Source organism: Erpetoichthys calabaricus, chromosome 1 (genome assembly GCF_900747795.2).
Source record: "Erpetoichthys calabaricus chromosome 1, fErpCal1.3, whole genome shotgun sequence".
Classification (NCBI taxonomy): domain Eukaryota; kingdom Metazoa; phylum Chordata; class Cladistia; order Polypteriformes; family Polypteridae; genus Erpetoichthys; species Erpetoichthys calabaricus.
The window spans coordinates 156,307,246-156,329,047 of record NC_041394.2 but is presented as its reverse complement, the minus strand read 5'-3'; the positions used below and the strand labels follow the sequence as shown (position 1 = coordinate 156,329,047).

Below are 21,802 nucleotides of genomic sequence, written 5' to 3'. Positions count from 1 at the left end.
GAGCTGAAGTACAAAGAAGAAGGATTGTTTAGTATGGTTCAGACCTTGCAAACAGATGAGAAGTTCATCTGTCTGATGTCTCTTGTTTTACGCACCACAAAAGAATGGAAAAAAGAAAAAGAGGATGAGATTATTACTGAACTTACTGTACCTGTCATATATTCATACATTGTCAGCTCCATCAGGCAGCACATTATTGGCTGTCAGAAGAAAGGCACAAGCATCACTGTGCCGGCAAGTTGGCACACAGCTGGTAAATGAGACATGGCGAGTGATTTTCAGTCATATAAATTGACATGGCCTGGTGACGAGATCAGCAACAGCAGTCAGCAAGTCCAACATAACCAACAACTAGACATTGCGCAATATAACATCGATTTTATTTTTGCTATTTTCATAATAAACATCCTGCTTTATAAAGTTTATTTGTGGACTCTTCTCCAGCCGGAGTTTCACGGTTCTACCTGTGGTAAGATATCCTGACGGTTCTTTTGGAATGTTTTGCTATTGTTTTTCATTTAAAGGCCTCTTCTCTCTTTTGAGGTCTAGTTCGCTGACCATTTGCACGGATTCAGTTTGCCTTGGGGGTGAGATTTGATTTGTGGGTTATTTTGGAGGGCTCAATCCTTTGGTATTTTGTGCGATTCAGATTATTCACAACAAAGATGGAAGGAAGCTGAAGAGTACATCACCATTGGAGCGCTGATAGATTATTTCATAGTCTATTGTAGCACCTACTGTAATGTCAACACTTTCCTCTCTCTACGGAGGTGAGGTGTTCTTTCTGGGTTATGCTACAGACTGGGCAAATGATTTGTAGGGCAAGGACTTCATTCATGCCATCAATTTCATTTTTTTCTAAATATGACCATTATATGTACATTTCAAGTCTTCATCACATTTTGTAGATATTGTGGGAAACTATGTTATTATAGACAGGAATGAGGAAAAGCTGAAAAATTATTATAACTTGTCTCTGAAAAAAGATTTAGTGGCTCTTCTCAAAACAAAACTATTTAGACCACAAAGAAAATGATAATGATAGGCTTAATGATAGGCTTCATGCTCTTAAATTAGAACGCTGCAAGCTAAAGAAAATGGCAGGTTAACCAAAAGGCACGGACAGACAACATTAGAAAGTCTAAGAAAGTTAGCCATATGGCCTGCTTTCAGATTATTCATTCATTCTGGAGTGTATGTTGAGAATTTGAAAGTTCGTCCAAAGAGACTTGGTTTAACAATAGCAACAGAGAAATGTCTTCGGGTACAGGAGAGATTCAGAAAACCACCTTAGGTAGTTTTAGCAGGAATTAAAATAAAAATCAAATCACTAGTCAAAATATGCTGTTTAAACATTTTAATAATAATAATAATGATGCATTTTATTTATTTGTAGGCGCCTTTCTAAACACTGTAGGATACAGAAAAATAGATAAAACATACATTATAAACAAAACTAAAATGCAAAAATTAAAATCAGACATAGCAACCAAGCATTTTTTTTCTTGTGTTTCTCAAGCCTTTTACAATTGCAAGATCATGTCCTTCTTTTAATAAAGGGTTTGCCACAATCTGATGACGGACATTGCCACCAATGGTGCCCATGATAAACAACACATGACACAATGGTGTCCAAGGCAGGCAATGTGGTGTAGTGGTTAAGGCTTTGGACTTCAAACTCTGGGGTTGTGGGTTCAAATCCTGCTACTAACACTGTGTGACCCTGAGCAAGTCACTTCAACTGCTTTTCCTCCGACTGGAAAACCAAAAGAAATGTAACCAATTGTATCATAAATGTTGTAAGTCATCTTGGATCTAGGTGTCAGCAAATCTTATATATAAACATCTACGTGTGGAAGTATGTCTGTCTGTCCGTCCTGGAAGTGCAAGGCTACAGCATGAAGCTCAAAGAGCCGGCAAGGTGGCCCCAAGTTAACGAGTCAGAAGAAGAATGAAGTACGAGGCCACAGCATGAAGCTGAAAGAAAGCGACTCTGTCACCAAAGAGAAACCGCCAACAAATTACAAACATGCTTAGCCGCTAATACACAAGTGAGGCAAGTAAGTCCGCAAAACGAAACCGCTGACTGACAATTTCAATAATTTCTAGGAGCCTGGGCTTTTTACAGCACAGGCTTACACAGCGAGTATGTAAATAAGTAAAAAAGCAAAAATAAGTAGAACATCAATAGTTCCAGCAAAACTGAATTTTGAGACAGTCAAAACAGACTTTGACTCATAAAAATACAAATAACAGCAGTAATAATGAAGTAAGACAATGTCTTCTCCTTCATTCATCACAAAGCTGTTCCTTTATTTTGCATCACAAATAATATGCATGTCAATGACAGTAATCTTGTATAACATGGTTAGAAACTATACTTCATCATGGTGACCATAGTGCAACCCATTAAATCCAGAAACACAAAATAGTACCAACCATACAAGTAAATGAACAAAAACCCATTGCATTAATGGGTTTAAACATTAGGTGATTCATGTGTTTCTAAATACAGGAAAAGCATACATTTTGTTAATTGGAAATTTTCCCTACAGAAAAATATGCTATTCATTTTTAGCCTACTGAGCCTGAATGTTTTGCTGAATCAGCACAAAGCTTATTAAGTAGCATTTTTTTATTCTTTTAATAATTTTTTACTTGATTTGATTCTTGATTTTCTTGGATGAACGTCTCTATACTTCCATTCTAGCAGTTCATAATGTAGGCTTAACCTGGCGAGTCCCACTGTACTGCCTATCTTAAACCTGATAATATGATGTACAGTACATAATGGTCAGCCGTCAGCTCATTTGTATACTTTATCCACAGGTCTCTATTCAGAACTCAATAACCGATTTTGGATTTGAAGGGGTACGTGAGAACTGCTTCTCAAAACAACTCCCCTGAGGCACACACAGCATTTCAGTCAATGCTCTATTCAGCAAAACAAAATCATTGCAGCTTTTGCAACCTTTAGCTTCTTGATGTGCTGCAGTGTTGTAATTATTTGAACTCTAACACCCTTATATTTCAGTCTCCACTTTTGGTGTTCTCATTCAGACAGTCTTGTATATTTTAACATGCTGCACTTCACTTCACAATGATCTATCTATCCGCTGATCAGAATTGCCGTCAGTGCCATACAGGTTGGCAGCCAGAGTTGGGACTGACACAATCCTGTCATTTGATATAATTAGCTAGAGCTTTGTAGGCTGACGTGCTCTGCCATTACGCTCCTAACAGATCACATAAATCAAAAATTAAAGGCAATTTGAAAAATATGCAGTGACTGCCACAGATAGAAGCTGAAGCAGTACAACATGATCATGATGGCTTATGGGTAGTATGAACATACACGACGCAGCACTATGCTGTTGTCTAGTTGAAGCCAAGGTTAAATGAACATGGACACACCTCTGTAGGATTGCTGAACAATGCACCTGACTGAAATGGGCTGAAATTCACCAAAGGATTTTGGATCAGTATGGAAGTGAAAACAGCATGACGCAACAGAAAGTTTATAAATGGGTTTAAAGATCTAAAGTGTAACTGATGAAACTCGATCTGGTCGACCATAAGCATTGCACACTCAAACCCACATCGAAATGGCGAATACCTTCATCTGAAAAGACCAACAAATGACTTGTCCACTGTTGCTGCACATTTGGATATCAGCTATAGACCTGCACATGCCATGGTGCATAATGACTTGGGGTATTGTAAAGTTTACATAAAACGAGTAACCAAACAGCTCACTGATCTGCACACACCAGCAACCTTCAGTGATTTTCTGCAGGTTTCACTCACTCTGCACAAATAAATCTCACTAAGGCACATTTTTCTACACTGTTGCCATCCTGAAGTGAAGTGTCTATGTTCATTTGATCTTGGCTTCACCTAGAGTAATGGCAGAGCGCTGCACAGTGTGTGTTTGAACTACCCATAAGCTATTGCAAATGCATTGTATTGTGTCAGCTTCTACCCATTGTGATTACCAATAATTTTCAGATTGTCTTTACTTTTTGATATACCCAAAATACTTTAAAATAGTGTATTTGACTGCCCTTGCTTAAGTTCCAACTTAGGAAATCAATGGATGGGCCAGCCCTGCCTACTGCTCAGATGAAGCTGATGAGGCTTGAAATTTATGAAATGAGTCTTTTTCAGATCTTTCTGAAGATGAGAATCAGTAAGTTTAGTAGAAGGCTGCATTAGCTTTCCAAGTACTTGTTGATAATATACTGTGTTTATTAGTCTATAAAAATTAGTTATTAGTTATAAGTCCTTGCTCTACTGGGACATCTTTTTGTCACCAGGGACCTGTTACTGCATAAGCAGCTATTGAATATCAAATAATAATAATAATAATAATAATAAATAATACATTTTATTTATATAGAGCCATTCCCATGCTCAAGGCTCTTACAGAATATAAGAAAGAACGGCAGAGTATACAGTATATAGCATTGTACAAACCAGATAAATAAATAAAGAATATTATGACAGCGAATTCAGAGAAAAAAGCCTAACAGACAACTTAATTGATGGTCTAGCACACACACATACAGGTTACATGAGCATCTTGACAGAGAGGTAAACTGAGAGAAGGGAAGTAAAGTCAAGTAGAGCTAAAAGCCTTCGTGAACAGATGAGTTTTGAGTTGTTTTTTTAAAAGAATTCATGGAGTCAGCTGACCTGATTAATTTCGGAAGGTCATTCCAGAGTCTGGGCGCTATACAGCTGTAGGCCCTGTCACCCATGGAGTGTAGGTTAGTGTGGGGTACAACAAGATTGCCAGAATCAGAGGACCTTAGTGGGCAGACAGGTACATAGTGATGGAGAAGGTCACTGATGTAGTTTGGCGCGAGGTTATTTAAGGCTTTGTAGGTTATTAGTAGAATTTTATATTACCAGTGAAGGCAGAGCAGGATGGGTGTGATGTGCTCGCTGCTGCTGGATCGAGTAAGGACTCTTGCAGCTGAGTTTTACATAAGCTGAAGCTGTGATATAAGATTAGAAGGAATTGTTGACTTTGCAACTGGGTTTATAAAATTATTGTGCATTCTAATTGGCCACTTAGTGTACATAAGATTTAGATCATTCAGCCTTTCATTTCAGGCACATAACTAGTTGATGCAATACATTGGCCGAATGATTTTAGTGTCTGTAACATGAGACCAAGCGGCAGCAGATTTCTCCATCGACAATGTGGCATGCTTCCCATTAAATATAGTAATGTGATTCAAATAAAATGCTGCTTTGTTCCTCTTGCCAGAATGAGATCAACACTCCTGTCATTTTGTCATGCTTCCACGGGAAAAGATGACCTAAAGGGACACCATGTGTTTCGAAATATCAGTTGACAGTGAGTGTATGTAGTTCAGAGGTCAGATGAAAAATAAGGAACAGATGCCTTAGAATTTATGTAGCTGTTTGCCTAGATGAACTGAAGACATTTGTTCTGGGCCATGGGTCTGTGCTTATATTAAAAGATTGACTTGACATTGTATCTGTGCAGCTGTGAGGATCGAGCCACCAGCCAGAAGGAGTCCTGCCTGGAAGAAAATCAGTTGAGGCTCTCAAGAAGATCAAACACAACAGGCTCCCTGCTTGGCCTGTAGAGGCTCATCTGGCTTTGGTTTCATTGTGTACTTATAACTGTGGCTCAGCTACCTTCTGGAAGATTAAAATAAACTGTAAGCAGTTTGGCGTGTGGGCCATGCAATCTAATAAAAGCCTCACAGTATTAATGCCTGGCTTAAGATTAGAATTACATAACATTCAGTGAAACATACTGATGGATTTTTTAGCTTGCATCCTCTTGATTCTGTATATATTTAAAATTCATTTACACATGTAATTAGAAATACATTTAAAAAAGCTATTTTCCATATTTACATTTAGTTAGTGAGTGCTGCTACATGTATCGGTAAGCACTACTTAGTTAAAAACAATATGTTTGCAAACACACATCAATGAAAATGTTTCAGCTAGGCTAATTTTAAGCATTCCTGCTGTGTTTCATTATGTTCCATCTGTATACTTGCATAAAAAGATTCTTGGTGATAAAATATATTATTAAATAAAAAAAATCATCCTGTTTTTGTGGACATGCATACCTATATAACAGTAAATAAGGAAAATTAACATGTAATGTACTAGCAGAAAGCATTCTCTTCAGTGCTAAACTGTTTTTCTCTTATCTGAAGTCTGGCTGTTTTCCAGTTGAAATCAATTTCATTGCTTAATGATTACCATTTTGTAATATTGCTTACTTTATATATAATCAGAATACATTAAATCAGCTTTATTGAAATGTGATTCTAATATTGGATTAAGCTGGCTAAGTAAATTGAAGATAGAGGGCACTCTTGAACTTGCTCATTATGGTTTGGGCCTTAAAGGAATATTCCACCCAAAAATGGTATTTTTGTTATATATTAATTTTTTATGTATTCCAAGTTGTTTGTAGTGTTGGGTGAGAAAAAAAATGCTTCTCATGATTTTGTGGAGAAAAGACATAACGAAGATTCAGATTAAATGGGACCTAAAGGCAATCAAATCTGGACAATGGCAAATGATGTGAAAACGTCCATGGAAAAAAGAAAAAAATTCTTGTGTTGCATGATTGAAGTCCATTGTCCATTTGTAATCTCAGAATGTGCAAAATAAATGAATTTTTTGTTAAAATATTAATTCTTGCTTCCAGAAAATCAGCATTAAAGGTAAACAGTAAAGGCATATTGACATAACCCTGTGTATTTGGAATGCTATCCTGCAGTATGAGAAGGTGACAGATACAGTATGAAATAACATACTTGCTGATTCTCAGTCAAGATTTCAGGACACAACACTTCAGAAAACTGGTCTGGTGTGCCTATAAGTGAGTCCTGCGATGTACTGGCTTGCACCCCAAGACACTAACATATTCATTAGTGTCACATGATGTTCTGGTTCATGACATGTACTTAGAGTTAAAAAACACAAATGGATAGAAACAATTTTTCCTTCTTCTTGAGTGAGCAATTTCTCTGTAAGTATATCGAGAAGCTATTTTTTGAAATAGAAGTGATGACACTAACCTCATTGTGACGTTTGCTGATGCCACAGCTGTGGTAGGCCTGATATCTAACAACAATGAGCAGGCTTACCTTGATGAAGTGGGGAGTCTGTCACACTGGTCTCAGAACACCAGTCTACTCCTGAATGTCAGCAAGGCAAAAGAGCTGCTTGTAGACTTTGGGAGAATACAGCAGAGGCATTGCTATCTCCTCAGAAATAGTAGCACTCAGGTGGAGTTACTGTCCACATCATAGAGGACTTGACCTGGTCCAAGCTCATCTGTACCTTTTTGAAGAAGGCACAACAGCGTCTTTACAACTTCAGATACCTCAAGGATTTTAGGGTGCCCTCCCAGTTTCTAAACAACTGCTAAATATTGAAACCACCAGAGAGAGTAGCAGGACCCCAAACCACAAGACACAACTAGACTGCACAGTCCTGGGTTTGAACACCTCCACAGACATACAAATATTATTCCAAACATAATATAATACAATTACAGGCATCCTTTCCTCCTCCACACCTCACATGCAGTCTCATCCACCTCCTCCTGGCTCTGACTACCAATTCAGGAGAAACTCTTCTGGGTCATGCAGATGCTCCTCAAAGAAAGTGAAATGCTCCCCTGCAGCTCTCCCTGGCGGCACCCAGGAACCCTGACAGGGCTGTCCCATGGGACTGAATTCCCAGCATGTCCTGCAGGTATTCAAATCAGAGATCCACCAGTGGGATGCTGCCCCCATGTGTACCAGGGCAACACATAACCCCGATCAGCAGACACCTTCTGTCTCTCTGAACAAACCTCCCCACTTTGAAAAGTACTAGCCCCCAATCTGGATTGTACACCAGTCCTTCCCTGTACTTCTTTTATGGCCTACCTTCTTGGCAATGAACTATCCTCCACCAGGGACAGGACACCAGTCCATCACTTATAGCACTCACTATATCCACCACAGAAAGTGTCCTTATAGGAAGTAATATTTCCAAGTTTATAAACAACATACAGCAGGACCATGAGATGCTGAAGAGTGTGATGTGGTCAGCTGAGCATTTCAATGTGTGTTCATGCTTCAACTTTCAGGACATCTACACTAAGGGATTTTGGACCACGGCAAACAAAATTATCAGAGATACCAGTCATCCCAACAATGCCTCTCTTCTGCGTTGTGGTCAGAGAAAGGCCACTGCTGGTGGAAAGTCAATTCAGAGAGACTGAGGGGGAAATATTTGCCAACAGTCCATCTGTACTCTAAATTCAAACAGTATCAAGAGCTATGGGATGTTGTATTGCTAACTCTCTTATATTAAGTAATTTAAGTTATTAAATGATTTATCACATATTTTAATAACTTTAATATACTGTAATGCATAATATTGTTGTCATCCTGTCATTTAAAATAATGATTTTTATTGCTGTTTACAAAGTTGTGTATCATTGTTTATTGTCTTTTTATATTCTCGGAGTTTAGCAACTAAGCATTTCAATACAAATTGTTCTGTGTGTAATAAAATATGATTTCATATGATTTGATTTAGAGCACTATGTATACATAGCAAATTGACTCCTTCTACTTACACGCCAGGTAGACTCTCTGTAATGAATACATTTCAAAAACTCAAAAAAAGTCTTTAATAAGAACGCCATTCAGACACCAAGTCTTACAATATATAAAAAAGGCTCATCAGAAATACATTTAGACGTGTGTGATGCTTTGTGCTTGAGCAATGCTGCGGGCATTTATGCCAACTGCTAAGTATTAATTTCCAAGTAACAGCTGCCTCGGCAGTTGAATGTTTTTTAAGGTGAAGCAGCCAATGATAGCCCTGACAGAATCCGTCTACTTGCTCAAAAACCCAATCAAGCTATCTGAAGGTCAGCCAAGTGGCTCTTCTAAAATTCATCTCAGGACAACAGTAAGGGACTGTGCACATGACTTCCAGCTCGTTTTCTGGGCCTCCTTTGTTTGTCATGTTGCATAGAACTGAGCACCCGACCACTGAAAATTAATTCCCTTCATTCAGGGAATGAATGCCTTGATCTAATTTGTCAGTTGATGAAATGAGAGATGTGATCGCAAAGAATGTGAAACAGATGACATATTAATTCTGGGCAGACCAGTACAGCGTCTCAAGAAGGGCAAGCACAGTGTGGTCCTTGTAAAGGAAACAACATAGAAAGATGCCTTTTGCGCCACTTATTTGCAAAATTCAAAACTAATACTATAGGTACCATACTTGTGAAGTCAGTTCATGGAACATCTGTTCTCTCCTGGTTCATTTCCCAACTTATACCTGATGCTGCCAGGAAAAAAGTGAGTTGGAAAACAAATGAATAATAAAGTAACTAATTAATATTTAATAATGTGACTTTAAATCATTTCTAATTATTTCAGATGACTCTCAGTTGCAACTGTGCAGTTACAATCAAGCTGCCTTCTTCTCCTAAAAATAACCAGGACAGACCTAGGGCCATTAAATCGATCTGCAGCAAATTGTGCTGGACTGTCATTCAGTCCAGAGTTTGTTTCTGCCTTGCTGCTGGGATAAGCACGGGCTCCTTGCAATCCTTTCCTGGAAAGTTTTGGATACATGGAAATTTTGTAATTGCCTGAAAAAAATTGCAGGTTCAACCAGGTCAAATACCCTGTAAATAAAAGCCAGAATCTCATGTAAATTTTATGTGTTGGTTATCCGTCCTCTAGATTTTTACATAATGGTTTGATTTTTCTTGCTTAACTCTTCTTAACAAAGCCATATTTATAATAATAATAATAATTCATTACATTCATATAGCACTTTTATAGTCTATTTTATAGTCTTTTACAGGCTATAGTCTCCTTACTGTTTGACATTTCCTAAAGTTGTCTTCTGTCTGTCAATGGGCAGCCACATTTTGACGGTGGCCTATTACCATGCTTTGAAATTAAGCTTGGTAGGCCACCATTATGATGAAGTTAAACCGGTGTCACGCATGTGCGATTGGGAGACAGCTGAAGGGCCTAAATGACAGCAATTCCACACCAGACCAGGGGGTAGTGAGGTGCACTGACTGTCTCTCTCAATCTCTTGGAGACTGTCCATGGGAAATCCCACAGCGTACCGGCGCCACTGATAACATCACTTCCGGTTTTGTTAGTGATGATGATGACGTCACTTCCAGTCCCAGGCCGATGATAATGTCATTTCCTTGACAGGCCTTTAAAGCCGCCATCTTGTCTGAAATAACTTCAGTTCTGTTTTGGACTAGCATCTGTGAACATCTCTGTTCTATTTAAAACCTAATTTTTGCAGCCTTTAAACAATATATGGGTAGCTGCCCCAAACCTTCGTGATGTCTGAGACTCATTCTTATGACACCGGGGAGAAAGTACCCTGGACAGGATGCCAGTCGATCACAAACCACAATAAAAGGTAGATGGTCTGTTTAACTCTAAATTAAAGGCATTCATTTTATCAAGTATTTTAATCATTATGGGCTATTTACACTTTTATCTTACATCTGTTATGGTCTTGTTCTAGGTTATGACACATAGAGCTTGTTCTTCGCTACCTCTGTATTTTTATTTGTTTTTTTTCACTGTAGTTATTATTTTTTATTTTGGGTTTAATTATTATGCATGTGAAGTGCGCAAGATACTTTCATGTAAAAGGGTGCTTAAATAAAACCCTCCTACCCTTGTTATATGGCCGATTGAAGCCTAATTAAGCTAACCCAAATCCTATTTCCACGAGGATAAAATAAAAATGTGACCTTGCTGCACAGACGGTGACCATGCTGGGTCCCTGGAGCTTTGTGGCAATAACATCAACTACTGTGCTGCCCTTTCATGATTGCAAAACCCATTAATAATAACAGAAAAAAGAAAAATTCTACTTTTATAAAATGCAATAATTAGAAAGTTCTAGGAAAAAGTACACACAATGCTTAAAGTAAGCATAGCCAAAAATGTCAGTTTTATATTACAAATGCTAAACTTCTTTACATTACAGTAATTTTATCGATGTATACAGGATGGCAGATAAAGGTAAGAATAAAGACAATTTCATTAAGGTAGCTGAGCCATTGAAAAAACATAAAAGAGTAGAACTAAATACAGATATGCACCACAAACATCCATCTGAGCAACGTCCGACCACATATATGTCACAGAACGTGATGCAGTGCAGTTATATTTTACAAATGTGAATTTGACTAGTTTGTCGACTTACTCCAACCAAAGATTCTCTCCGTCAACTTTTTCCAGCCCAAAGGGATGAACCCTTCAATCTCATTATTAATATTTCATTACTAGTCATTTAGCCCGTTACAATAACGGGTGCTAGAACAGTAGTGCATAAACATTAGTAGGAACAGTCTATATTAAATGGCAAGGGTCTTTGACCTCATTCTGTTTGTTGGTCTTTCTTTCAGCCTTTCTTTTGTTGATGTTTACTTGCTAAGCTGACCGTTCTTTGTGGGCTGCCGCCATGTATTGTGTGTCTTTAATTTTCTGTGACAGTAATACTGTCTTGTATGTCCGCTGGCTTGTATGTCCGTAATATACCTTTAATTTTCTCTGGCGGTAAAACAGGCGTGCGCGTTGGTAATATGGTAATATGGTAATATGCCTTTAATCTCCTCTGACAGTAATACTGGCTTGTATGTGGCTGTAATATGCGTCACTGTATTGTGCACCTTTAATTTCCTCACGCAGTAATACTGGTTTATATTTCCGTAAAACGCCTCTAACTTTCGCTGACAGTAATATCGCGCATCGCACCGTGCCCCGTACATGTGCACTTCACCAGAAGCCCCGCGCATGCACACTTCATCAGAAGACACACACACACACGGACACCTGGACGCACAAAGGGATTTTATTAAAGAGGATTCTCTCAATCTCAAGATGAAGTGAATAAAAGAGAGCTGTGCTGTTTTCATAAAATAGAAAAAGGCGAGGGAAAAAGTATTATAAAAGATTGAAGGGGCATTATCGAAATAGCTCAATCGTAATTAATAATTAAAAATGTACTGTAGTTCAAATTTTTGTTGTTTTCATTTTTGCTTGATACGCCTTATGTTTTATTTTATAAGTGGGGGGTGCAAACTCAAAGACTGCCCTGGGTGACAAAAACTCTAGCTATGCCACTGAATTGAGCTAAGTGAACGCAACAGCTTCCTGCACACAACACGTGTATCTTATGTCTCATGTATACACAGTGATTGCACTGCCTGTATTGTACATTTTAATGTGAACTTTTCCAAACAAATAAAATAATGTGAATTCTCCCTTACAAATAAAAAAATGAATATATTACAGTTGTGATGGACAGTGCACATGGGGAAAGGTTCCTTATCTGGATAGGAAGGCAGCCCATCAGAGGGCACAAGAAGAAAGGTGATGATTGTCAGGCAGGAGATGTCCTTGCAAAAGTGGGCTCACTGGCGTCCCAGTTGAGATGGCCAAGAGGCCAATATAATTGAGAGACAGTGGAAGGCAATCGGCTTGGAAAATCTGCTCCCCCAATATGTTAGATGGCAACATCTCTGGGTTTCAGCACCCATATTTGTACTCACAGAGCATGCTGGGCACTGTAGTGGCTTGGAGCAGCCTTATTGAGTTCCGGGGGTACCTCCAGGGGATGCTACAGGGATTCATGCTCCCCTCATTTGTAGAATTCTGCTTAAGCTGGAAGTGATTCCAACAGGCTACGCTCAGGCATTGGGAAGTACTCCCAGGTGCGGTTTAAAATGAGCTTACCCAGGGAGTCAGCATTGGGAGGCAGAAGACAAAACTCTTTTGAGGAGTGGAAAGAGAGAGGAGGAACTAAACTTCTGTGTTTGAGATACTTTGATTGTGCTTACCTGTTTGTTATGGTACTGTAGTCAATAAAAGGTACAATATTTAAACCCATGACTATGTAGGGTGTGATTGTTTCTGGGAGTTTGAGGCTCTGTGGCACCCCCTACTTGTTACACAGTGTATGCTTCAACTCTTAGGCAGAAGCATCCAATCTCACTTATTGCATGTCTCTGGAGCATTGTAGCATTATCTCTCTGTATTTAGTTAAAACAGGAACCCTACAGTATCCTATATAGCTTTGCTAAATGCTGTATATACAGTATAATATGGCGTTCGCGTAACATCCAAATTGTATAACATCCTTTTTCACATAAGGTATTGTGTACATTAAGCAGGATATACCTGCATATTTAAGGGATAAAAACGTTTCAAAAATTTGAAACTACAAATTAAGCTACAATTAAATCTGTGGGATGTGAGAGGAAAACCAACACACTTGGAAGAGATGCAAACTCTACAAAAACAACGACTAGACAAAAAACTCATATTTAGGATGTGGAATCCTTGAGACAGAACCAGTAATGATTGTCCCATTGTGACAAGCAGTAGTCTATATGTTATTACAAATTATTGCTGTGTCTTATGAATATGGAGCTCATATATGTATGTAAAAAAATGAGAAAACTAAGTCAATTTACAAACAATCAGGCAGCCTATCTGGTATCTGTAAGGAAACTGTGTCTCCATGAATCTCAGGGTCCAGTGTTCACAATAGACAGGCCTTTGTCGTCATTTCCCTAACACCTTCTCTCTTGTCACTCCTTTTTCTGCTTTTCTTCTTCCAGAACCCATTTTGGTGTCTAGTCCTTTAAGGAAGACATGCTGTCTCTTGCTGTCTCTGTCACTCTCTCACAGTCAGTTTAAGTTCTGCACTACCCATTCATACTTCTTCCACATTATTTTTGGGGTAAACATTTTCATAAAATAAAACAAAGTCACTCCACCTGTCATGCACAGTTGTGTTTTTAGGACCATAAACATCACTGAACTGGCTGACTGATGATAATTGCTCTTTTACTTTCACCACTTTCAAAAGTCTTAATGCAATGCAATTAAACTATGACCTTGAAATTCACCAGAAAATGAAAGCAGTTCTCAATTCCAGCCACATATAGAACAAAGTACTAAAACTAAGCACATTGTGGAATTGGAGGTTTGTGTTTTATTTTCTCATAGCCCTGCTGCATTTCCATGTCAAACTAATAGGTGTTGCTGTTTATGTCCCTTCACTCTTGTTTATCTACAGTACTTTGTTATCAGGTTCTCCTTGTCCGACAGCTTACTTAGGCAGAGCTGTTCCCTGACTGTGACCCTTTGAAGTTGGGCTACAAGTACATAATGGAGTAGGTGTACCCTAACTACAATTACCAGGAAGGCATCCTGTCAAACCTTTACAAGTCAAACTGACAATGCAGAGAAAGACTTGCAGTAAAGGAGAAAGTCATCTTGAAGAAACACCATATATTGATTCATTATTTTTTATTTCATAATCCAAAGCCAATGTCAAAAAACAGGCAGTGGTCCAATTTATATTTCCCCTAACCTATCTATCACATGGCTACTGTCTGATTAGTATCATCTAGATGAGCAGGGTTAGATACAAACAGCATGTGAAATGAGGGAGCACAGGCAGACTTCATCCTCCTAGCTGACAATTGTTTGCTCTTTCAAAACTGCTGTATAGCTAAAGAGCCCAAAAAAAGGTTAGAACAGGTGGTGTGCCACTGCTTTAGAATCCTGATGGGCTTTGTAGTCATTTCAAGTGTGGTTGGGATATAATGAAGATTTACAGTTGTGCTCATAAGTTTATATACCCTGGCTGAATTTCTTAAGATGTGTACCACACTTAAAAGAAAAGATGAATGATCAGGCAAAACAAATTTCCTTTACTTTTAAACTGTAAGGCATCACAGAATAGCATAACCATTAAACAAAACATAGTAATAAGGAAAATTATGAGACGGTCCCTGTTCAAAAGTTTGCATGCCCTTAGTTCTTACTACTGTTTATTTCCCCCTTTAAAATCAATGATGAGATGCAGTCTTTTGTGATAGTTGTGAGTGAGGACCTTGATTTTCTCAGGGGGTAGAGCTGCCCATTCTTCTTGGCAAAAAGCCTCCAGGTCCTGCACATTCTTGAGTTGTCTTTACATGAATGGCATGTTGGAGATCTCCCCAAAGTGGCTCAATTAAATTGAGGGCAGGACACTGTGATGGCCACTCTAGTACATTTCCTTTTTTCTGTTGTAGTCACTGAAGGTTTGACTTGGCTTTATGTTTTGGATCACTGTCATGCTGGAAGATCTAAGTGTGTCCCATGTGCAGCTTTTGGACTGATGAATTCAATTTGTCCTCCAATATTTTCATAGTAACATGCTGCATTCATCTTGCCATCAATTTTCATTAAGTTATATTTGCTGCTGTAGCTCACACGTACCCAGAACATTAGAGATCCACCTCCATGTTTCATGGTAGGGGTGGTGTACTTTTAGTCATGGACCTTGCATTTATGGTTGTGAAAACAAAGATCAAGTTTGGTCTCATCATTCCAAAGGACTTTGTTCCAGAAATTTTGAGACTTGTCTAGATGCTGTTTGGCATATTGTAAATGGGCTGTTTTGTGGTGTTGGCACAGTAAAGGCTTTTTTCTTGCAATGCGACTGTGCAGCCCATTTTTGTTCAATTACCTCCTTATTGTGAATCTTGAAATAGCAACACCAATTCTTTGCAGAGAAGCTTGTATCTCAGCTGAAGTGGATTGTGGGTTTTTCTTTGCATCTCGACAAATAATCCTGGCAGTTGTGGCTGAAATCTTGGTACCTGGTAACAGCAGAACCCCTAACTTTCCACTTTTTTTATCAGAGTGTGTACACAGTACTGACAGGCATTTTCAGATCTCCTGATATCTTTTTATATCCTTTTACTGATTTCATACAAATCAACAATATTTTCTCGCAAGTCCTTTGACAGTTTTATGCTTTCCCCATGGCTTGGTATCTAGCAAAGTCAGTGCAGCTCTGCATGAATTTAAATTGACTGTTTATACACAGACACTGATTAGAATCCAAGAGGTTATTGGTGTGGACACTCTCCCTTAATCTGAACCTGTGTGTATATTATCAGCCCCAGCATTCAAGGGTATGAACACTTTTGATCAGGTCCATTTGGGTAATTTCAGATATCATTCTGATTTAAAGAGGGCACACACAATTATGTGATAATAAATTGCTTTGCCTGAGCACACCACCTAATTAAAAGGAAAGCTTTATGCATGCTTACTTATATTTTCCAAACAATGGCCAATAATTTAATAATTCTGACAGGATATGTAAACTTATATGCACAACTGTATTGTGGATTGTAGTGAACATTGAAAAACATTTTTTATTTCATTATACTTCACTGTTTCTGTAAGAAAACATGTTTAACTCACTAAGGCCCAGGAACCAACTTCTCTACTTCTGCTTTCAGAATGCTAAATGGGTGTAAATATTTTACCACCAGAGCAGAAATGGAATAAACGTTTCTCATGTGCTCTGATCTGTAAGTATGGTGCCATGAGAGGTCTGCATACACCATTAAAGTGTTGTTTATATAAACTGAATATTTAATATTAGACTTCTGGTTCATGGCCTACAAATAGTTGTCTCAACTTATTAATCTTTCTGCTTGTTTGAAAACAAAAACAATAAGCATGATAAGCATGTGGATACTAAGATATCATTTCAGCAGTTATTGCAGACAGAGAAAAATGGCTGCTGAGATTAATTAATCCTATGATTTTATTGGTAAGTATTCTTGTTGCATAACTCAGTACTTCACGTTATGTTTAACTGCATGGTCAGGTCAGCTCAGGTCAGGTTGGGAGCATGCACTGGTACAACACGTTGCTGCATCCACCATATGATGAAATGGCTCATAATCCAAGCAAACCCCCAGAAGACACATGGTCCAATCCCACACTCCGGAAAGACCATCTATCTGCCTCAGCCAGGTGTTACGTGGGCGTCCCCTTGGCCTGGTCCAGTCGCTTGGGTCGTCAACAATGAGGATCCTGCCAATTCACCTTCGGGGAATTGCGCCACATGGCCGTAGTTCTGTAACTGATGCTCCCTCACCATGCAGGTAATGTGCCTCATTTGGGACTCCATAAAGCAACTGCTCATTCGACACAAAGTCAAACCAGCGGTACCCATGGATGCTCCAAATAGGCACAGTACTGAAGGAGTCCAGTTTTTGTCTCATGTCTACCATCCATATAGTAAAACAGGAAGCACCAGGACTCTAAACTCTTGGACCTTTGTCCTTTTGCAGAGATATAGGAAGCACCACACACCCCTTTCAAGTGACCTCATGACCCCCCATGCTCTCCCAATCTGTCTACTGACTTCATAGGAAGAGTCACCAGAGATATGAATGTCACAGCTGAGGTAAGTAAACCTCTAGACAAGGTCGACACAGTAGAATGACACACTGCTGATGGCTGTGCCCAAGAGGTCATTAAAGGCCTGGATCTTGGTTTTTATACAGGACACTCGCAATCCCAGACACTCAGACTCCTCGCTCAGTTTCTTCAGAGCCCTGATCAGAACCTCCATTGACTCCGTGAACATCACAACATTGTTGGCAAAGTCAAGATCAGTGAATCTTTCTTCACCAACAGATACGTCACAGCTGCTGGATCCCATGACCCTGCCCAACACCCAGTCCATGTAAGCATTGAACAGAGTAGGAGCAAGAACACACCCCTGACGAACCCCATAATCAACTCAGAAAAACACAGAGGTTGTGCCTCCACTCTGCACAGCATTCACAGTACCAGTGTACAGGCCAGCCATGATATCCAGCCTCTCTGAGGGGATCTTGCAAGGTCTCAGGATGTCCCACAGGATCAACTGAGTCGAATTCTTTCTGAAAATCAAAAAAGGTTGCAAACAAACTCTGCCAATATTTGCGTTTGCGCTCCATGGGAACCCTCAGTGCCAGGATGCAGTTAATGGTAGACTTCTTAGGTATAAAACCTGGCTGCTCCGGTCGCTGGTAGATGAGCAAGTGGTCATGAATCCTATTGAGGATGACCATAGCAAGGACTTTACCCAACACAGAGAGCAGTGTTATCCCTTGTAGTTGCCACAATCCAAGCAGTCACCTTTCCCTTTCCAAATAGGGAGGACAAGTCCCATTTTCCAGTTTCCCAAATGGAAGCAAAGATTGCTTGCAATGCAAGGAGGACAGCTGTACCACCAGTCCATAGATCTCTGCAGCCTTCCCTACCTTCATCTGATCCACCACCTGTGCAATCTCAGTGAGACTGGGTGGTTCACAGCTAACTGGAAGATCAGCCTCAAGAAATGTGGACCCAGAAATGTCTAACATTCTAGCCATAGGATTAGCTTTAAACAGATGCTCAAAGTAGCCAGCCCAGTGTGTCAGCCACCCTGATTGCGACTCTCCAAAGAAGAGATTTGGATATGTGTAATGCTTTGATTCCTCTGTAAGCAGAATGTGGGTCACAAAGTTTTCTAACAAACACCTCCTTATCTGCCCTTAGAAACAGCCTGATCTAGGAGTATGGCCAAGTTCAGCTTCATTCTCCTAGTAGGTGGTAGTCTACTGGACCTAAGCTAGATCTTCAGAGCAGAAACAACAAGTCTGTAGTCAGCATTCACAAACTGGGCATTTCTGTAGACCATGCAGTTTTCTAAGAGCCTCCAGCATCTGCCCATGAGGATGTGATTGATCTCCTTCACTGCACCACCAGTATTGGAGTACCAAGTCCAGGAGGCCTTAGTGTGTGCTTGGTGTGTGGGTGTGTTTGTGTGTGTCCTGTGGTGGGTTGGCACCCTGCCCAGGATTGGTTCCTGCCTTGTGCCCTGTGTTGGCTGGGATTGGCTCCAGCAGACCCCCGTGACCCTGTGTTCGGATTCAGCGGGTTGGAAAATGGATGGATGGATAGATGGAAGTCCAGGATCCAGCAATTCGCAGCCCCTGACCTTTTGCAAGTCAAGGAACATGGAGCCACTTTCACCATGGTCGCCAGACCCAATGGGGACAGACAAAATCTTCATAGCCAGCTGTGTCAGTGCCAGTGGTCGTATTGAAGTCACCCATGATCAGATGAGTGTCACTTCATGGGCACCCATCAACCCCCAAGCAAAGTTTTGAATAAAATGTCTCCCTCACCAAGACATCACTCACCACGGTTGGAGCATACACTGAGACAAAAGACAAGACGCCCAGAGAGTGCCGTAATCTGAGTCTCATAATATGCTTGTTGAAAGGAGTGACATCGGACACCATCAGAAGGAGCCAATCCTCCACAGCAACAACTACTCTCTGAGTATGACAACCATCAGAGCAACCAGAGCAATAAAAGGTGTACCCACCTACAGAAATCTGGCCGTTCCCAGGTCTGCGTACCTCAGAGTGCCGCCACTGCAATGCAGTGTTTACAAAGCTCCTCCAACAGTAGAGAAAGAAGATCATCATGCCAGAGAGACAAGATGTTCCATATGCCTACCCGGATGGGCCACCTCAAATTGGGACCCAAGTACTGCATAGCACGCTTCAGCACCACATCAGTTCTGATCCCCAACAAGCCTGATCCCATTGGTAATCCCGTTTGAACTCTTCTGGGGATAAGGCTCCCAAGGGCTTTCCCCCATCCCCTTCATCATGTGATCAGCCGTGTACAGGGCCGGATGCAGTTTAATGTAACACCCAGGAGAAATTTCATGGCCAACACTAAATCCTGCCTGCAAATTTCATCTTTGATGCTCAGCAGGCGTGATTCTCGTGACCCCCCCCCCCCTTTAGCGCTAGCTGTACGCTACTCCTGAGGCACCATTCCCGTCTGCCTGCTTCTCTTCTAAGCAAAGGCTCACCACTGCTCCTGCTTTTCTCTCCGTCCTTAAACCTGCGATCCTCCTTTGTTCTGCCCTTTCTCTCTCTGTTTCTATTCCTTTCTGTCCCCCCCTCCCACTCACGACTCCCTTTTTAAATGGGGACATGGCACAGCCCCGGCAATCAGCATCAATTGGGTCACAGGCAATCCTACACCTACACACCATGCATATCACGCATGGGAACTGCTCTTGCCATGCTACCACAACCCTTCACCATAAAGAAACGAGTGTGGTGATTATTTATTTAAACTGCCAATATGCTGCTTACCGCGCTTTACCACAGCCTGTCTTAACACTGGGTCAGCATGGTCTTTTTCTGTGCTGGAGCCAGCTGACATCTTGCTTGGTGTGCGCTTGGATTTCATCTTTCTATCTGTTGGGATGAGCAGATTTTTTTTTTTCAAAGAATAGGACTGGGACATTTTTAATTGACACTCAACACATTACTTCATGTTGTTTGATCAGTTTAAATGTCTTAGTTTATATTCACTGTCTTAGTAAACTTTTTAAACAATTGCAGGGCTGCTATTTTGTTTCCATAATGGCAAAAAAGGAACCCCACAATAATATAGCCCTATTTTAATATCATTTTTTTAAGCACAACAAGACTTAACATTTGACTTAAAAATGAAGACAGCTATATTCATTTAAAGAAGTCCCTATTATTGTAAAAGCAATTAGTTTTAATTGAAAATTTTTTAAACATATTGAAACAAGTCTTGCCATGTTGTTAGTCTCCTGGCGAAGGGTTTGTTCAAAGAAATTATACATAACAATTTGACTCAATAGGCAGCTAGGAGGACCGGGCAGAGCTGTCTTAATATTCAGTGCTAACGTATGAGTACAAAATGTGCCCAAATGAAATGTACATATATGGAAGAGTTAAAATAATAACAAATAGCATGTTTTGAACTAGGACATAATGAATTGAAAGCTAAATGCATGGTCTGTAGGTATGTGAGACTTAAACCTCATGTTCACTCAGCAAAGCACAAAGCACACACATTAACAACATTATGTACAGATTCAAAAAAGATACCTGTCGTACAAGGAACTGATGGAATATTTAGGTCTATTGTTTGCTTTGCACAGCCTGAGTAACAATCAAGACAGACAATTTTAGAGGTTTTATAAATGCCAGCCATTCTGGTAAAAAAAGGACAATCTGGTCACTCTGTATCTACCTATCCATTAATTTTCTGAAAATTATATGAAAATGTCTACTCTGATCGTAATGTAAAAAAGTATAAACAGTCATAAGCAGATCTGCTCACATGTGTAACACATGTTTTAGTCCATTTGTTCATTCTGTTGATCAATTCCTGTGGCCTTTAGAGGGGAATGCAGGCAGGAGTAGGTGAGAGCGGGCGGAAACAGGATGGAATTTTGTTGGCAGGGCACAAAGTCTCATTCTTTTATTTTTAGCCTCTCAACTGTTTTTCTGATCAGTTTTCTTTATGAACGGATGATTTCTTTTTTCTTTTTTAATGAAGATTGTTCAGTAAGTTTATGATTTCCCGATATTGACCTAAGATGGCTGCTTGGAATTCTTACAATCTTTTTTTGTTTTTAAATTCTTCACCTCACTTTTGTCTGTCAACAGTTCTGCATTTCCCATCTCACTAAAAGGCCTTTTGTCTTTACGTTGTTTTGTATGCAGTGACCACCAACAGGTAACCTCACCCAGACAGGAGTGTTTAGCAAAGGCAGGAGAGCTCCATTTATGTGCTTCTGATGGCGACAAGTCAAGGCTGTGCTAGTAAACGCTAGACTGGTGAACACTTTTCAAAGCTGGATTTTTTACTTTTTTAGTTTTTATTTACTTTGCTTTAATAACAGAAATGATAATCTCCCATCAGAATGTTAAAAATGCTTTGTAAATGATAAAAAAAAAATAAGTATGATGTAACCATCAGTGCATACTTTCGACACCCACAGTATCTGGACATTTTTAACTATTGTGCCACACTGATATTCACAAAAATGGATTTAC

At 39.7% G+C, this 21,802-nt stretch overlaps 1 protein-coding gene across 1 annotated transcript in view; it reads right to left on the bottom strand.

The window, feature by feature from the left end:
* The window catches only part of LOC114656292 (ninjurin-2), a 193,616-nt gene that overhangs the window by 54,071 nt on the left and 117,743 nt on the right, over window positions 1-21,802 (bottom strand). The window lies entirely within an intron of this gene.